The following is a 15,201-nucleotide window of genomic DNA, read 5'->3' as shown; positions in this document are numbered from 1 at the left end:
TCAAGCCACATAGATATTGACTTTAAAGTGAAGTGTAATCTAAACATTTAAGCTTAATATTGACGCAGTCATTTTAGGAAGTATCTTTTCTAATTTGATTCTTTTTTTTTTTTTTTTTTTTTTTTGAGACAGAGTCTCGCTTTGTTGCCCAGGCTAGAGTGAGTGCCGTGGCGTCAGCCTAGCTCACAGCAACCTCAAACTCCTGGGCTCAAGCGATCCTCCTGCCTCAGCCTCCCGAGTAGCTGGGACTACAGGCATGCGCCACCATGCCCGGCTAATTTTTTATATATATATCAGTTGGCCAATTAATTTCTTTCTATTTATAGTAGAGACGGGGTCTCGCTCTTGCTCAGGCTGGTTTTGAACTCCTGACCTTGAGCAATCCGCCCGCCTCGGCCTCCCAAGAGCTAGGATTACAGGCGTGAGCCACAGCGCCCGGCCTCTAATTTGATTCTTAGAGGCCTAATTGCAAACATGCTATTTTTGTTCTTTCACTCCTACAGATGATGGTTGGTTGGTTTTTGTGTTTTACTTTGTTTTTGGTTTTTACTTTCTGCCATTGTTTCTGATCTACTTTCAATTCTTAGGACACTTGCCTTTGGTGTCTACCTCTGAAACTTTGTTACCTCTGCTTTTCTTTCTGTGAGTTGATGTGGTAGTGGTGTTCTTAAGATTTAAATGAAGTACTATGTATAAAGGCTCCTTAAAATCACTAGGATTTTAAATGGATCAAATGTCAAATAACAAATGCTAAAATATCCAATATTCCTATTCCTTTTTACCTTCTCTTAATTTCATGTTAAAGACTTAGAGTGGGCTGGGCATGGTGGCTCACACCTGTAAACCTAGTGCTCTGGGGGGCCAAGGCGGGAGGATCACTTGAGGTCAGGAGTTTGAGACCAGCCTAAGCAAGAGCAAGACCCCTATCTCTACTAAAAATAGAAATAAATTAGCCAGACAACTAAAAATATATAGAAAAATTAGCTGGTGGCACATGCCTGTAGTCCCAGCTACTCTGGAGGCTGAGGCAGAAGGATTGCTTGAGCCCAGGAGTTTGAGGTTGCTGTGAGCTAGGCTGATGCCAAGGCACTCTAGCCCAGGCAACAGAGCAAGACTCATCTCAAAAAAAAAAAAAAAGACTTAGTGTGGTTTTTTTGTGTATGTGTTTTTTGAGGTCTTGCCTTTGAATCATTCACCAAACTACTGAAGTACATTGACAAGATTCATTAATGTGTGTTACATTAATGGCAAAGAGAATATTCCCCATGTATTTTTTTAATCTTTTCCTCCCTATTAATTTTTTTTTTTTTGAGACAGAGTCTCACTATGTTGCCCAGGCTAGAGTGAGTGCTGTGGCGTCAGCCTAGCTCACAGCAACCTCAAACTCCTGGGCTCAACTTACAGCAACCTCAAACTCCTGGGCTCAAGCAATCCTGCTGCCTCAGCCTCCCGAGTAGCTGGGACTACAGGCATGCACCACCATGCCTGGCTAATTTTTTCTATATATATTAGTTAACTAATTTCTTTCTATTTATAGTAGAGACAGTTCTTGCTCTTGCTCAGGCTGGTTTTGAACTCCTGACCTTGAGCAATCCGCCCGCCTCTGCCTCCCAGAGTGCTAGGATTACAGGCGTGAGCCACCACGCCCAGCCCTCCCTATTAATTTTTTCAAGCCAGTGATTGTCAAGGAGTCAGTGGCATATACCTTTTCTAGTGGAATATATGGTGAAAGGGAGATTTAATATTATGATAAGGAGGCAAGAATTGAAGAAAAATAAAAAGTGAGAAGCACAACCTAGGTGAATGTCCTGAAAGTCTAAGACACCACTGTGGTACCTGGGAAGTAAACATTATTTTTTGTTGGGGAAATAGTTGGGAAACATTATAATTTGATAGTGTGACTATCCTTGCTTCTGTTAACTAGAGTGAACTAGAGAAATATTTTGTCTCCTAAACTCTTGATGCATTTATTCTGGGAGTTGATGAGCAATGTGAATAAAGATTTAGGTACAGGCTGGATACAGTGGCTCACACGCCTGTAATCCTAACACTTTGGGAGGCTGAAGTGGGAGAATTACTTGAAGTCAGGGGTTCAAGACCAGCCTGAGCAAGATGGAGACCCATTCTCTACAAAAAATAGAAAAATTAGCTGGGCGTGGTGGTATACACCTGTAGTCACAGCTACTCCAGAGGCTGAGGCAGGAGAATCAATTGAGCACAGGAGTTTGAGGTTGCAGTGAGCTATGATGACACCACTACACTGTAGCCTGATGACAGAGTGAGATCTTGTCTCAAAAAAAAAAAAAAAAGATTTAGGTACAAAGATTAATGACTGCCTAAATTTCCAATAACAGGGAAATTAAATAAATTATGGTACATGTATGTAATAGATCGTTAGATGGTTATTTTTTTCTTTATACACCAGGACATGATATTAGATAGCTGTTAAAATGATTTCATATTGAAAATAATAAATGGAAAAATGGTTCTAGTTTAGTAGTTGAAAAAGGCATCATGCAAAAATGTTCTTGTTATGACAATTACATGAACATTGGCTATGGAAGCATATCCAATATGGATACAAATTCCATATAAATATGGAAACAAAATTTAGAAAGACATACCTCAAAACATTGCTATAATTAATAGCAGTTAGAGCTTTGAGCAGTGGCAGTATTGTAGCCAATGGGGTTTATCCAAGGCATGATTTTTATTGCTAATTAAAAACTTTTCCCAATACCCCACTGTGATGACTTTATAAAGAAAAATAAAAAAATAGCAGTTAATCTCAGAGTTATTGATTATGGGTATTTTTTTGTTTTGTTTTCTTCTCTATACCTGTATATTTTTTGTAAGTATAAAGCCTGCAGCACTTTTTTTCCCTCAGACTTGAGCCAGTTTATATGCAGCACTTTTCAGATCACAAATTTTTTTAAGTCCCTACTATTAGTATCTGAAAGTAAATTTTTAGCATTTGTTAAATTCAGATAAATGTGATCTATATAAATTGCTGAGCATAGGTTTAGGGTACAGTTAATGCTCAATAAACGATAGCTGCTGCTGTTATTATTTGAGGAAGATAGCCTCCTGTGATCAGAGCCTGGGGCTTTCATATTGGGAGATAACATCACTGAGAAAATATCCTATTCATGCAGCTTCTTGTCCTTCTGAGGTCAGTACATATATTCTCCTTTATAGCTACTGGACCAGGATCTTTAAAAAAAAAAAAAAAAAAAAAAAAAAAAAGTGGTAGGAGTGAAATGTTTTGGTTTTCTTTTGTCATGGTATAGAGGAAATTTTGATGTAGAAAGAGGCCCAGTAGTGACTTTCTTTGCAGTGACTTTTTTTTTAAAAAAAGCTTTAATACAATTTATGACTCCCACTAAAAGTTGCTTCTACCTCCTTTTCTGGGTTGTCTCCTTAAGAATTCTTGGAAAATTTGAAACAGTGTTACAGAAAAGGTTTTCTCAGTTCTAGGAATTTTTGGAATTCGGTCTATTGCTTCTCATGTTAGTCTGCCTGTGGGTCCCTTGGAATAAAGTGCTAACAAAAGAGATTGAAACATCCAGCCACTTTGGACTTTTTTAGGAACTGAGATGGGGATGTAAGAAACTGCATTCAGCATGTAGAAAACATACTGGAAACGTGTGTTGATAGCTATTTTTAGTGGGCAGTAGTGTCAGAGATTCTTAACATTTGACTGTTTATTCTTCATATCCCATATAATTCTTGATATAAGTGACTTGTACAATAAATGCATGTTCATTAAATATTCATCAAAAGAATGACTGTAGTCTCTTGATACTATGGCTTTTGTGCCTGAAACCATTTTTTATTCTTTAATGCACAATATGAATGTAATTAATATAAATGAACTATATACTTAAAAATGGTTAAAATAGTAAATTTTATGTTATGTATATTTTACCACAGTTAAAAAAAAAACAATAATGTGATCCAGATGACAATGCACACTTTCCAAGCTAATGTTGACCCTGACATCTCAGATCCTGTCCAGTTCTCAGCATTCATTTACCACTATATACCAGAAGGTGGGGACCAAAGTTGCTTGTTGCAGCCTGAGATACTACATCAATTATTGGTGAAAAGCATGCCAGAAAAGGAGAATACCTTCTAATATGCCAGTTGGATTTTAGATTATTAATAAGCACCATTGGGGGAAAACGATATTTTTGTTTTGTTTTTTGTCTTCTCATCCAGTTCATAATTATTTCATTCCCTCTTTGCTTCAAGGAGGTCTGCAGCTGAGGGAGAATGAATGGGGCATATGTGAAGAGCAAATGTATTATTCCTCATTTGGACACAGTAGTTTTTTTTCTCTAAGCATAATGGAGGTAGTAGGGTGTAGAGAAGAGAACAGACATAATAAGAATTCCAAGGACCGTGTGAGCCGACTGTGATTTAAGAATATGCAGAATAAGGGTCTGGGATTTGTGAGTTTTATGCTCATTTTAACATTCCAAAAAAGTTGTGGGAAACTTAACAAAGGTTAGCAATCCTAAATTAAAACCTTTAGATTTCTCTGTGTCTTCAGGCATGGGAAGCTTAAATATTGTGGTTTCAGCTGGGCAGCACTCCCCTTATACTAATTCCTCAATTTATCCTGGTGTTGATTTTCTGGCAGTTCAAGGATTCCTGAATTATCTATGAAAATTGAACAAGGAAAAATCTCCAGGGTTTTTGGGATCCCTTTGTTACTTGCATAGATTTGTTGTCATTGCTATTCACTACTACACACACAGACACACACACACACACACACACTATTCATTTTTAGTATACCAGAATGGCAGCATTTCTTATTTGTCTATAGAGAATATTTTGTGACAGTATTTGCAGCAGTTTCTGTGGAAAATGCCTTATTTAAAAAAAAAAAAATAAGGAAAGGAAATCTTATCTTGTAGCTCTTAGTGATAGAGCCTGTTGCCATGGAGCTCTGGATCAGATTGGCTGACCCAGGGGCCAATGAGCAGATAGAACATAAACACATCATCATTTAACCTTGCAGAATTCATTTATTCAGTGATAGATGACATTAATACCATAACTGTATATACAGCTGTGAATAAAATGTTTCAAAAATGGGTAAGATGTTTTCAGAATTTGCTGTTAAATATAAACACTGTAATTGTATATTCTTAAGGTGATTTGATTGGGAGAGGATATGGTGGGAAACAGCTACCACCTGTCTGTGAATTAGGCCTTTGCTGCAGTCAGCTGGGCTTGTGCCAAGCCTAACTATGGCCTTCTAGACCAGAGGAGATTTGTCTTTATATATGAAGCTGCCTTGCTTATTTTGGTAGTTTTAAAGCTGAGTCAGAAATTTATAGCTTTTATCTTGTTTTTTCTTCTCTCTTTTCCACTCCGACATGGTAGATCCCTGTCAACGTTATTAGGGATAGAGGATTAGCTGGAGGTAGCTTACATGTTGTCCACCTTCACTTCCCTAGCTTGTTTACATTTATTGACTTAGGTCTAGGAGATTTCACTGAGCTTAATGTTGGTTCCTTGTCATATCAGGTCATGGCATGTTTCTTCTCCTACTGTGTTGTCCTAGAGCAGGCGCCCTCAAACGACAGCCCACGGGCCACATGCTGCCCGCCTAGGACATTTATCTGGCCCGCCGGGTATTTTTGCCGCAGCAGCCTGTCCTGCTTAGCAGCCGACTCGTCCCAGGCCCACAGTGCACACTTTCCAACGGTCTGAGAGACAGTGAACTGGCCCCTGTTTAAAAAGTTTAAGGACCCCTGCCCTAGAGATTAAGAAATGATTCATTCATACAAAGAAAATTCTCTGTCTAGTTCTTGTAAATGAAAGAAGTCAAGAGTATTGTGTTTCTCTTCTTACTCTTTATGTCAAGGGATACTTGAGAAATTATGGTATATTTTGTTTTTAGCTCTCCCAGTGTTCTCATGCTTAGCTATTACAGAACTAAAGGATTGAAAGAGCTACCAGAGGTCTATGAGTTTATTCCTCTTCTTTTGAGTTATTCAAGTCTCTATCAGTAAGATGTGAACTTTTCATTATACTGTTGCCTCTGTGTCAGGAAAAAACAAACTTTAGATTCATCTGTTAAACACAGAGGAACAAAAAGTCTGTTTGGTATCTGACTGAATAACTTTTTATGAGGAAGTCCATAGGGTAAGAATAAGGGATATGGTTTGGTTCATTGGATAAACATAAATAAAACAGAAGGAAAACATATCAGGTTAGACTTACAGGTTATAAGCTTAAACCTCACTTAGCTCACATAGTTGTTTAGAAACAGATCTTTCTTGCTAGGCTTTATTTTAAATGGGAATCATTAATCTCTTAGATGAGAATTGTAGAAAACCATCCTGATCTGAATTAGGGAAAGCAATAGGCCATTTTGAGAAAATAGTGAGGTGTCAAAAAAAGCAAGAGTTTGGAGAAGATCTTGAGTTGAATACTAGCTTTTCCACTTATATTTTGTGAATAGTAGGTGAATGACCTTAATTCATTCATTTATTTAAAAATATAATTACTATGTGCCAGGCACTGTTCTAGACCTTGGTAATTGGCAGTGAATGAAACAAAATAAAAATCCCTGTCCTCTTTGAGTGTACATTGGGGAGAGAGAGATAATAAACAAGATAAATTTGTAAACTATATGGAGCATTTGACAGTGATAAATGCTGAGGAGAAAAATAAAGCCAAAAAAGTAGGATAGGAAGTATTTGGGGTTTTGTAATTTTAGTTATTATGGCCAAAGAAGAGGTCACTGAGATAACATTTGAGTAAAGACTTGAAGGAAGAGTATAAATAAGCCATGTAGTTATCTGGGGGGAGACCATTCCAGGCAGAAGGAAAGCAGTCACCCTAAAGTGGTTTTAGGGCACAGGGAAGAACTAGTGTAATTAGAACTGCATAAATATATAAATAGGGGGAATAGTAAGAGATAGGGTCAGAGAGCAAACTAGTAGTCAGATCATTTCATGTCTTGTAGAGCTTTTCTTTTTGGGTTTTTTGTTTTCTTTTGTTTGAGTCAGTGTCTTGTTCTGTCACCCAGGCTGGAATGCTGTAGTGGTGGGATTCATGGCTCACTGCAGCCTCAAACTCCTAGGCTCAAGTGATTCTCCTGCTTGAGCCTCTGGAGTAGATGGGACTGTAGGTGTACGCCACCATGACTGGCTAATATTTCTTTTTTTTTGTAGAGACAGGATCTCACTATATTGGCCAGGCTGGTCTCAAACTCCTAGCCTCAAGCAATCTTCCCACCTCAGCCTCCCAAAGTGCTGGGATTACAGGCATGAGGCCAGTATCATAGATTATTTCAGCTTTTGCTCTGAGTGAGATGGGAGCCATTGGAGGATTTTGAGCAAAGGTATAAAATGATATGACAACATTTTTACACAATCAGTCTGGCTGCTGTTTACAAAATACTGTAAGGCGGTGAAGGTGGAAGCAAGGAGACCAGTTAGAAGGCTATTGGAATCATTCAGCCAAGAGAGAGTGGTAGAACTTTAGAAAAGAAAAAGAGATAAAAGACATCAATGCTGGGTGCTGAGACAGGAGTGTATTAGGATTGGGTTCTGTTGGAATTAGCAGCAAAACCCAAATACAGGCATATCTCTAAGATATTGTGGGTTTGATTCCAGACCACTGCAATAAAGTGAATATTGCAGTAAAGCAAGTGACACCAATTTTTTGGTTTCTCATTGAATGTAAAAATTATGTTTATACTATACTGTAGTTTATTATGTATGCAGTAGCATTATGTCTAAAATATGTGCATACCTTAGTTTAAAAATACCTTATTGCTGTTAAGTGCAGTGGCATGTGCCTGTAGTCCCAGCTACTAAGGAGGATGAGGGAGGAGGATCGCTTAAGCCCAGGAGTTTGAGGTTACAGTAAACTATGATGATGCCACTGCACTCTACTGCAAGCAAGAGGGAGACCCTATCTCAAAAAAACAAAAAGAAAATTGTTGTTTAATGTAGCCACCTTTATGAATCTTACCTAGATCTCCTGGATAACTTGCTGCAGTTTCTCCATTAGCACTTGCTGCTTTACCTTGTACTTTTATATTATGGAGACAGCTTCTTTCCTTAAACTTCATGAACCATCCTCTGCTAGATGCAGACTTTTTTTCTGCAGCTTTCTCACCTCTCTCAGCCTTCAGAGAATTGAAGAGAATTAGGGCTTTGCTCTGGATTAGTCTTTGGCTTAATTAAGGGAATGTTGTGGCTGGTGTATCTTCTATCCAGACCACTCAGACTTTCCCCATATTAGCAATAAGGCTGTTTTGCTTTTCTATCATTTATACCTTTCCTCAAGTAGCTTTTTTTTTTTTTTTTTTTTGAGACAGGATCTCGCTCTGTCACCCAGGCTAGCAGGCAGTGGCATTATCAGAGCTCACTGTAATCTGCAACTCCTGGGATCAAGTGCTTCTCCTGTCTCAGCCTCCCGAGTAACTGGGATTACAGGCATGTACCACCACACCTGGCTAATTATTATATATTTTTTTGTAAAGATGGAGTCTCGTTCTTGCTCAGGCTGATCTCGAACCCCTTGCTTCAAGCAGTCCTCCCAAAGTCCTAGGATTACAGGTGTCAGCCACTGTGCCTAGCCCTCTAGTAGCCTTTTTTTTTTTTTTTTTTTTTTGAGACACAGTCTCACTTTTGTTGCCCAGGCTAGAGTGCTGTGGCGTCAGCTTAGCTCACAGCAACCTCAAACTCCTGGGCTCAAATGATCATCCTGCCTCAGCCTCCTGAGTAGCTGGGACTACAGGCATGCACCACCATGCCTGGCTAATTTTATATTTTATATATATGTTTAGTTGGCCAATTAATTTCTTTCTATTTATACTAGAGATGGGGTCTTGCTCTTGCTCAGGCTGGTTTTGAACTCCTGACCTTGAGCAATCCACCCACCTCGGCCTCCCAGAGTGCTAGGATTACTCCCAGAGTGCGTGAGCCACCACGCCCAGCCTCTAGTAGCCTTTTAATTTCAGTAACTTTTCTTTTGCATTCACAACTTGGCTAACTGTTTGGCACAAAAGGCCTAGCTTTCGGTCTGTCTTGACTTTCAATACATTTTCTTGATTCAGCTTAGCAATTTCTAGCTTTTGATTTAAAGTGAGAGACATGCAACTCTTCCTTTCAATTGAATACTTAGAGGCCATTGTAGGACTATTAATTGGCTTAATTTCAATATTTTGTATCTTAGGGAATAGGGAAGCCCAAGGAAAAGGAAAGATGGGGGATGGCTGGTTGGTGGAGCAGTCAGAACACTCACATTTATTGATTTAAGTTTAGTTTCTTATATGGGTGCAGTTTGTGGTGCCCCAAAACAAATACCATAATAACATCAAAGATCACTGATTACAGCCAGGCACCATGGCTCATACCTATAATCCTAACACTTTGGGAGGCCGAGATGGGAGGATCACTTGAGGCTGGGAGTTCAAGACCAGCCTGAATAACATAGCAAGACCCTGTCTCTACAAAAAATAGAAAAATTAGCCATATTTGGTGGTGTGTGCCGGTAGTCTCAGCTACTTGGGAGGCTGAGGCAGGAGAAATGCCTGAGCCCAGGAGTTGGAGGTTGCAGTGAGCTATGATGATGCTACTGCACTCTACCCTGGACAACAGAATGAGAGTCTATCTCAAAAAAACAAAACAAAATAACAAACTTCACTGATTACAGATCACCATAACAGATATAATAATAAGGAAAAAGTTTGAAATATTAAATATTGTGAGAATTACCAAAATGTAACACAGAGATACAAACTGAGCACATGTTATTGGAAAAATAACACCAGTAGACTTATTGACACAGCATCGCCCAAAACCTTCAATTTGTTAAAAAACACAGTATCTGCAGAGTGCAGTAAAGCAAAGCACAATAAAACAGGATATGCATGTAGTCTCTTAAGACAAAGAAGCTTATTTTTCTTTTGCAGTCAAGAAATGCAGAGGCAGTCAGTTCAGGGCTGGTCTAGTCAGGGACCTAGGTATCTTATGTCTATAGTTTTTCATCCTAATATCATCTCACAGTCCAGTATGGCTGCTGGAGCACCAGCCTTTGCTTTCATATTCAAACCAGAAGGAATTTGGGATGAGTAAGAAGGATCGCCCACTTTCTTTAAGGATACTTTATGGAAGTTGTATTTACTACTTGTATTTGTTTGCTAGGGCTGCCATAGTAAAAAGCACAAGACTGATTGGATTAAACAATGAAGTGTTTTTTCTTGCAGTTTTGGAGGCTAGAAGTCCAAGATCCAGGTGCTGCCAGGTTTGGTTTCTCCTGAGGCCTCTGTTGCTTCTAGTTGGCCACCTTCTCTGTGTCCTTGCATAGTCTTTTCTTTATGCATACCATGCCCTTGGTGTCCCTATGTGTTCAGATTTCCTCCTCTTATAAGGATACTGGTGAGATTGGATTAGGACCTGCCCTAGTGGCTTCATTTAACTTAAATGCCTCTTAAAAGCCCTCTTTCCAAATACAGTCACATTCTGAGGACATAGGAATTTGGGGGGGGACACTGTTCAGCCCATAACATTAATGCTGCTTACCTCTCATGGACTATAACTTAGGTACATATCATATTTAGCTATAATCGAGATTGGGATAGGTACAGCTTTTTTCCAGAAAGCTGTGTGTCCTAACTAAAAATCGGTAATTCTATTACAAAAGGGGTGATTGGATATTGAGGAATAAACAGCAGTTTCTCCTTTGCAGCAGAGGCTTAAGGGCTAATGATTCTTGAAGATTTCCATTTCCTTCTTGTGAAATTAGATTGTGGTTACCTCATTTCTCTGGCTAATCTCATATTTTGAAAGGCTATTTTGTTGACTGAGGTGTCCTTTCCACCTAACATGTGGTGGTGGCATTGACCTCTAAGGTCATTTGGTAGGGCAGGATAGAGTTAGCTGCATGGCATTTAAGTTAGCAATAGAAGGTATCCTGAAAGTGCCATGAATAATAGTTAAATTGTGATTTTTTTCTTTTCCAGATGTCTTGTCTGGGTTCAGCAGGGAGCAGTTTCACAAAGGGAAGAGAAAAGACAGTATGCATTTTCAAGGTCTTTTCCATCCTTAAGATTCTGTGATATTTTCTGCATAGTGGCAATAGTTTGATAAAGCTAAAGAAAATGCAAGCAGTAGAGGGGAAAGCCCTTACTGCTCCTCTTTGTTTGAAAGAGGAGGCTATTTGATTTGTTCTGTTTTACTCAAGAATGTAAAATGGAGGCCGGGCGCGGTGGCTCATGCCTGTAATCCTAGCACTCTGGGAGGCCGAGGTGGGCGGATTGCTCAAGGTCAGGAGTTCAAAACCAGCCTGAGCAAGAGTGAGACCCCATCTCTACTATAAATAGAAAGAAATTAATTGGCCAACTAATATATATAGAAAAAATTAGCCGGGCATGGTGGCGCATGCCTGTAGTCCCAGCTACTTGGGAGGCTGAGGCAGCAGGATTGCTTGAGCCCAGGAGTTTGAGGTTGCTGTGAGCGAGGCTCACGCCACTGCACTCACTCTAGCCTGGGCAACAAAGCGAGACTCTGTCTCAAAAAAAAAAAAAAAGACTGTAAAATGGGCATTTTTGGCAAAGATAATAGAGAAGCTGGCATAAACTGTAACAAGGTCTACCAACACTTCAGTCTGTTGATAAGAGCATCTATAGTTCTCATTTTAGGGCAAGTACAGTTATAACATATAGCGAAAAAAGAGGGTATATGTCCAGAACATTTTAATATTGTTTCTGTTTTTACTTTGCCTAAGGAATTGCTCTGGACACCTGCCAACTCCTATGAGTTTCCTTACACAACAGTGAATCCTTTTGCAGTTATAGAACAGAATGATTTTCATGCTTCCATGATTTGGAAAATTGGCACAATTGTTGTTGTTATTGTTATTGGCCTAGTACTAGTGAAACCTATGACTTCTACAGTCCTCAAAGGGGTTGGTGACTGTCACATACCTATAGCTTTATGTGTTTGTTAAGTACTTTACACTCTATTCCCATATATTCTGCTTTCTCTCTTTGAAAAGAATGGAGAGTTAGACCTATATCTGTCATTTATAACTCAGTAGGGCTTTATTTTCTGTCCTTGTCCCAAGGGCTATTAGGCATTTACCTCTTCAGGCATGCAGTTGTTACATTGTTTTTGGCTTTTGTCCTTTGTTTTGACATTTTAGTGGAAAAAACATTGAATTTTGGAACCTGGTTCCTTACACATAGTATATGGTCCTGAACAATTCACTTAATATTTCTGAGTATTAATATCTTTTTTTATAAAATAGATATAATTCTTTATACCTTGAGATCAAGTAAGATGATTTCTTTCAACTGTAAAAAATTCAAAGTCATGAGGGGTAGATCCAAGTTGAAGGAAAACATGGGAGAGTTCACAAACTTTTTTTTTTTTTTTTTTTTTTTTGAGACAGAGTCTTGCTCTGCTGCCCAGGCTAGAGTGCAGTGACATCATCATAGGTCAGTGCAACCCTGAACTCCTGGGCTCAACAGATCTTCCTGCTTTAGCCTCCTGAGTAGCTAGGACTATAGGTGTGTGCCACCATGCTTGGCTAATTTTTTTTTTTTTTTGTAGAGGTGGGGTCTTGGTCTTGCTCAGGCTGGTCTCAAACTCTTGGCCTCGAGCAATCCTCCCACCTCAGCCTCCCAAAGTGCTGGGATTACAGGCGTGAGCCACTGCACCTGGTCCAAAGCTAATTTTTAAATCCAAAAATATATCCCTCACTGATAATCTCTGAAGAGAGGCCTAAGATCTAGGCATACTTCCCATCCCACACTCTACACCCAAAATGTTCCTGAATGGCCAACCTTGGAACACTTAGAACTTTAGCTTTGGGATCAGACACAACTGGGTTGGAATCTTGCCCTTGCCCCTTTTGTGTTGACTTGGAAAAGTTATTTAATTTGTGTGAACTTTGGTTTCTTCATCTGAAAAATAAAACTAACAAAGAGTTGTATTATGATGAAATATTGTATAGAAATAATACATGTATTAATGTATAGAAATAATAAAAAGGAAAAAATTAAAGTCATAGAAAGAATGTAGATTTTGGAATCAGACACGACCCAAGTTCTGTTCTAGTTCTGCCACTTAGTAGTGGTGTGAGTTTGATCAAGTAGCTTAGCTACACTTGGTGAATGTGAGTTGAAGTGTATAAAGCACCAGGTTCATAATCTTCATAATCATGCTCAATAAACATTTACACCTTTTCTTTTTCTCCTAACTCCAGTGTCAAAGGATGTAAGAAAAGGCTTGCAATGCACAAGCACCGAGACTGTTTTGTTTTGTTTTTAACCTACCATTTTATCCCTGTGGATGTTTTGTCCCCACAGCTTGATTCCTAGGGGTGTTTTTGTTTTGTTTTGTTTTGTTTTTTGGTGCTGTTAAATAACATATAATAAAATGTACAGATCTTAAGTAGTATTCAGTTAATGAGTTTTGATAATTGTATTCACCCATGTAACCACTGTCCCAAATAAAATAGAATATTTCCATCACTCCCCTGGAGGGTCCCTTATTTCTCTTTCCAATCAATATTTATCCCCCAAGCCCTGAGCAATCACTTTCTGATTTCAATGACTGTTTATTTTGCTTGTCCCTGAATTTCATATAAATAGATTTATAGAGCATGTATTTGGAGTTGGGGGGGCAGTCGGCTTTCTTTCATTTACCATAATATTTTTGAGATCCATCATGTTTTTGTGGGTAGCAGAATATACTGTGTGTGTGTGTGTGTGTGTGTGTGTGTGTGTGTGTGTGTGTGTCTCAGGTTGAGTGTTCCCTCTCTGAAATGTTTGGGACTAGAAGTATTTCGGATTTCAGATTTTTTTTGATTTTGAAATATTTGCAGTATACCTACCCAATCGAGCGTCTCTAACCCCCAAATCCAAAATTCTCCAATGAGCATTTCCTTTGCACATCATGTTGGTGCTCAGAAGGTTTCTGTTTTATTAGAGTATTTCAGATTTCAGAATTTTGGATTAGGGTTGCTCAGCTTATAGTTTATTTTTTTAATTGTTAAGTAGTATTACATTATATGAATATGTCACAGTTTATCCATTCTCCTGAACCCCTAGATTTTAAACAATTTTTTAAAATGTGAGTATCAATTAGGAGTAATTTACTATTGATATACAAATTAGTAAAGGACTAGAAAGCTTTACAGGGGATTTGCCACTGGCTTAATCAGAATTCTTAGCACCTAAATATTGTTTTCTTGCTTGCATTCTCTCTTTTTGGCCATAGATTAAAAAGGAGAAAATGAAACTGTCCTTCTGTCTATGAGTGTTCCCTATATAATGTATTTCTTTTGGCCCAATGCCTAGAAAGTTGTTTATAGAATTGATGGAAGGATATATAATCTCACTGTGTTCTGGAAGGTACTTACCTTGGCAGTCAAAAAATTTATGGGGAATATGCCGTATTCTCCCTGAAAAAAACTGCCGAATCTTGGCTCCCAATCATCCTCCCCTGTATCATCCTGTTTCCTCACTCTCCCTCCTTGCCACTACATCTGACAGTCCCCTCTATGCAGCTTTGAGCCACTGAATGTCCTCAGGAGACATTCTGCCTTTGAAATTTTGCTGTTTGCCTGATTGAAATGTACACTGTGCACAAATAGGTTGTAGGGAAGCACACATCTAGGCCCTCCTGGGAGCTTAATGTCTTTGCTTTGTTCTAGTCACAGTTACATATGAAATAGTTCCTTTCTTTTTCTCTCACAAAAAACCTCCCAAAGCCTTTAATTTCCTCTGTATACCAAATAAACCATCAAGAGTGGAAATTACTTCTCTGCCTTTTAACATTCTACTGGCTTTATTTTCACTCTTAAGGCTTTCTTTAGTTAGTGAATTGTCTTTCAACTGCAACTTTTACTTTTCTTTGGGCCTGGAAAAAATTGTTTGTAGGAATCCTTATATCCCAAGAGTAAGAAGAGCCCTATTGTGGGTGGGTATGGTGGCTCATGCCTGTAATCCTAGCATTCTGGGAGGTTGAGGCAGGAGGATTCCCTGAGCTCAGGAGTTCAAGACCAACCTGAGCAAGAGCAAGACCCCCCATCTCTACAAAAAATTGAAAAGTTAGTCGACATCAGCCTGTAGTCCCAGCTACTGAGGAAGCTGAGGCAGGAGGATCCCAGGAGTTTGAGGTTGGAGTGAGCTATGATGATGCCACTGCACTCTACCAG

The 15,201-nt window shown here is 38.9% G+C and overlaps 1 protein-coding gene and 1 pseudogene across 29 annotated transcripts in view; both read left to right on the top strand.

Annotated features, from left to right (window-relative positions):
• Positions 1-15,201, top strand: part of R3HDM2 (R3H domain containing 2) — a 145,561-nt gene that overhangs the window by 81,443 nt on the left and 48,917 nt on the right. The gene's annotated exons all lie outside the window — the stretch shown is intronic.
• On the top strand, positions 2,657-2,805 carry LOC142873491 (uncharacterized; annotated as a pseudogene).

This window comes from Microcebus murinus, chromosome 10, assembly GCF_040939455.1.
Source record: "Microcebus murinus isolate Inina chromosome 10, M.murinus_Inina_mat1.0, whole genome shotgun sequence".
NCBI lineage: Eukaryota > Metazoa > Chordata > Mammalia > Primates > Cheirogaleidae > Microcebus > Microcebus murinus.
Note: the sequence above shows the minus strand (reverse complement) of the source record. Positions and strands in the feature narration are given on the sequence as shown.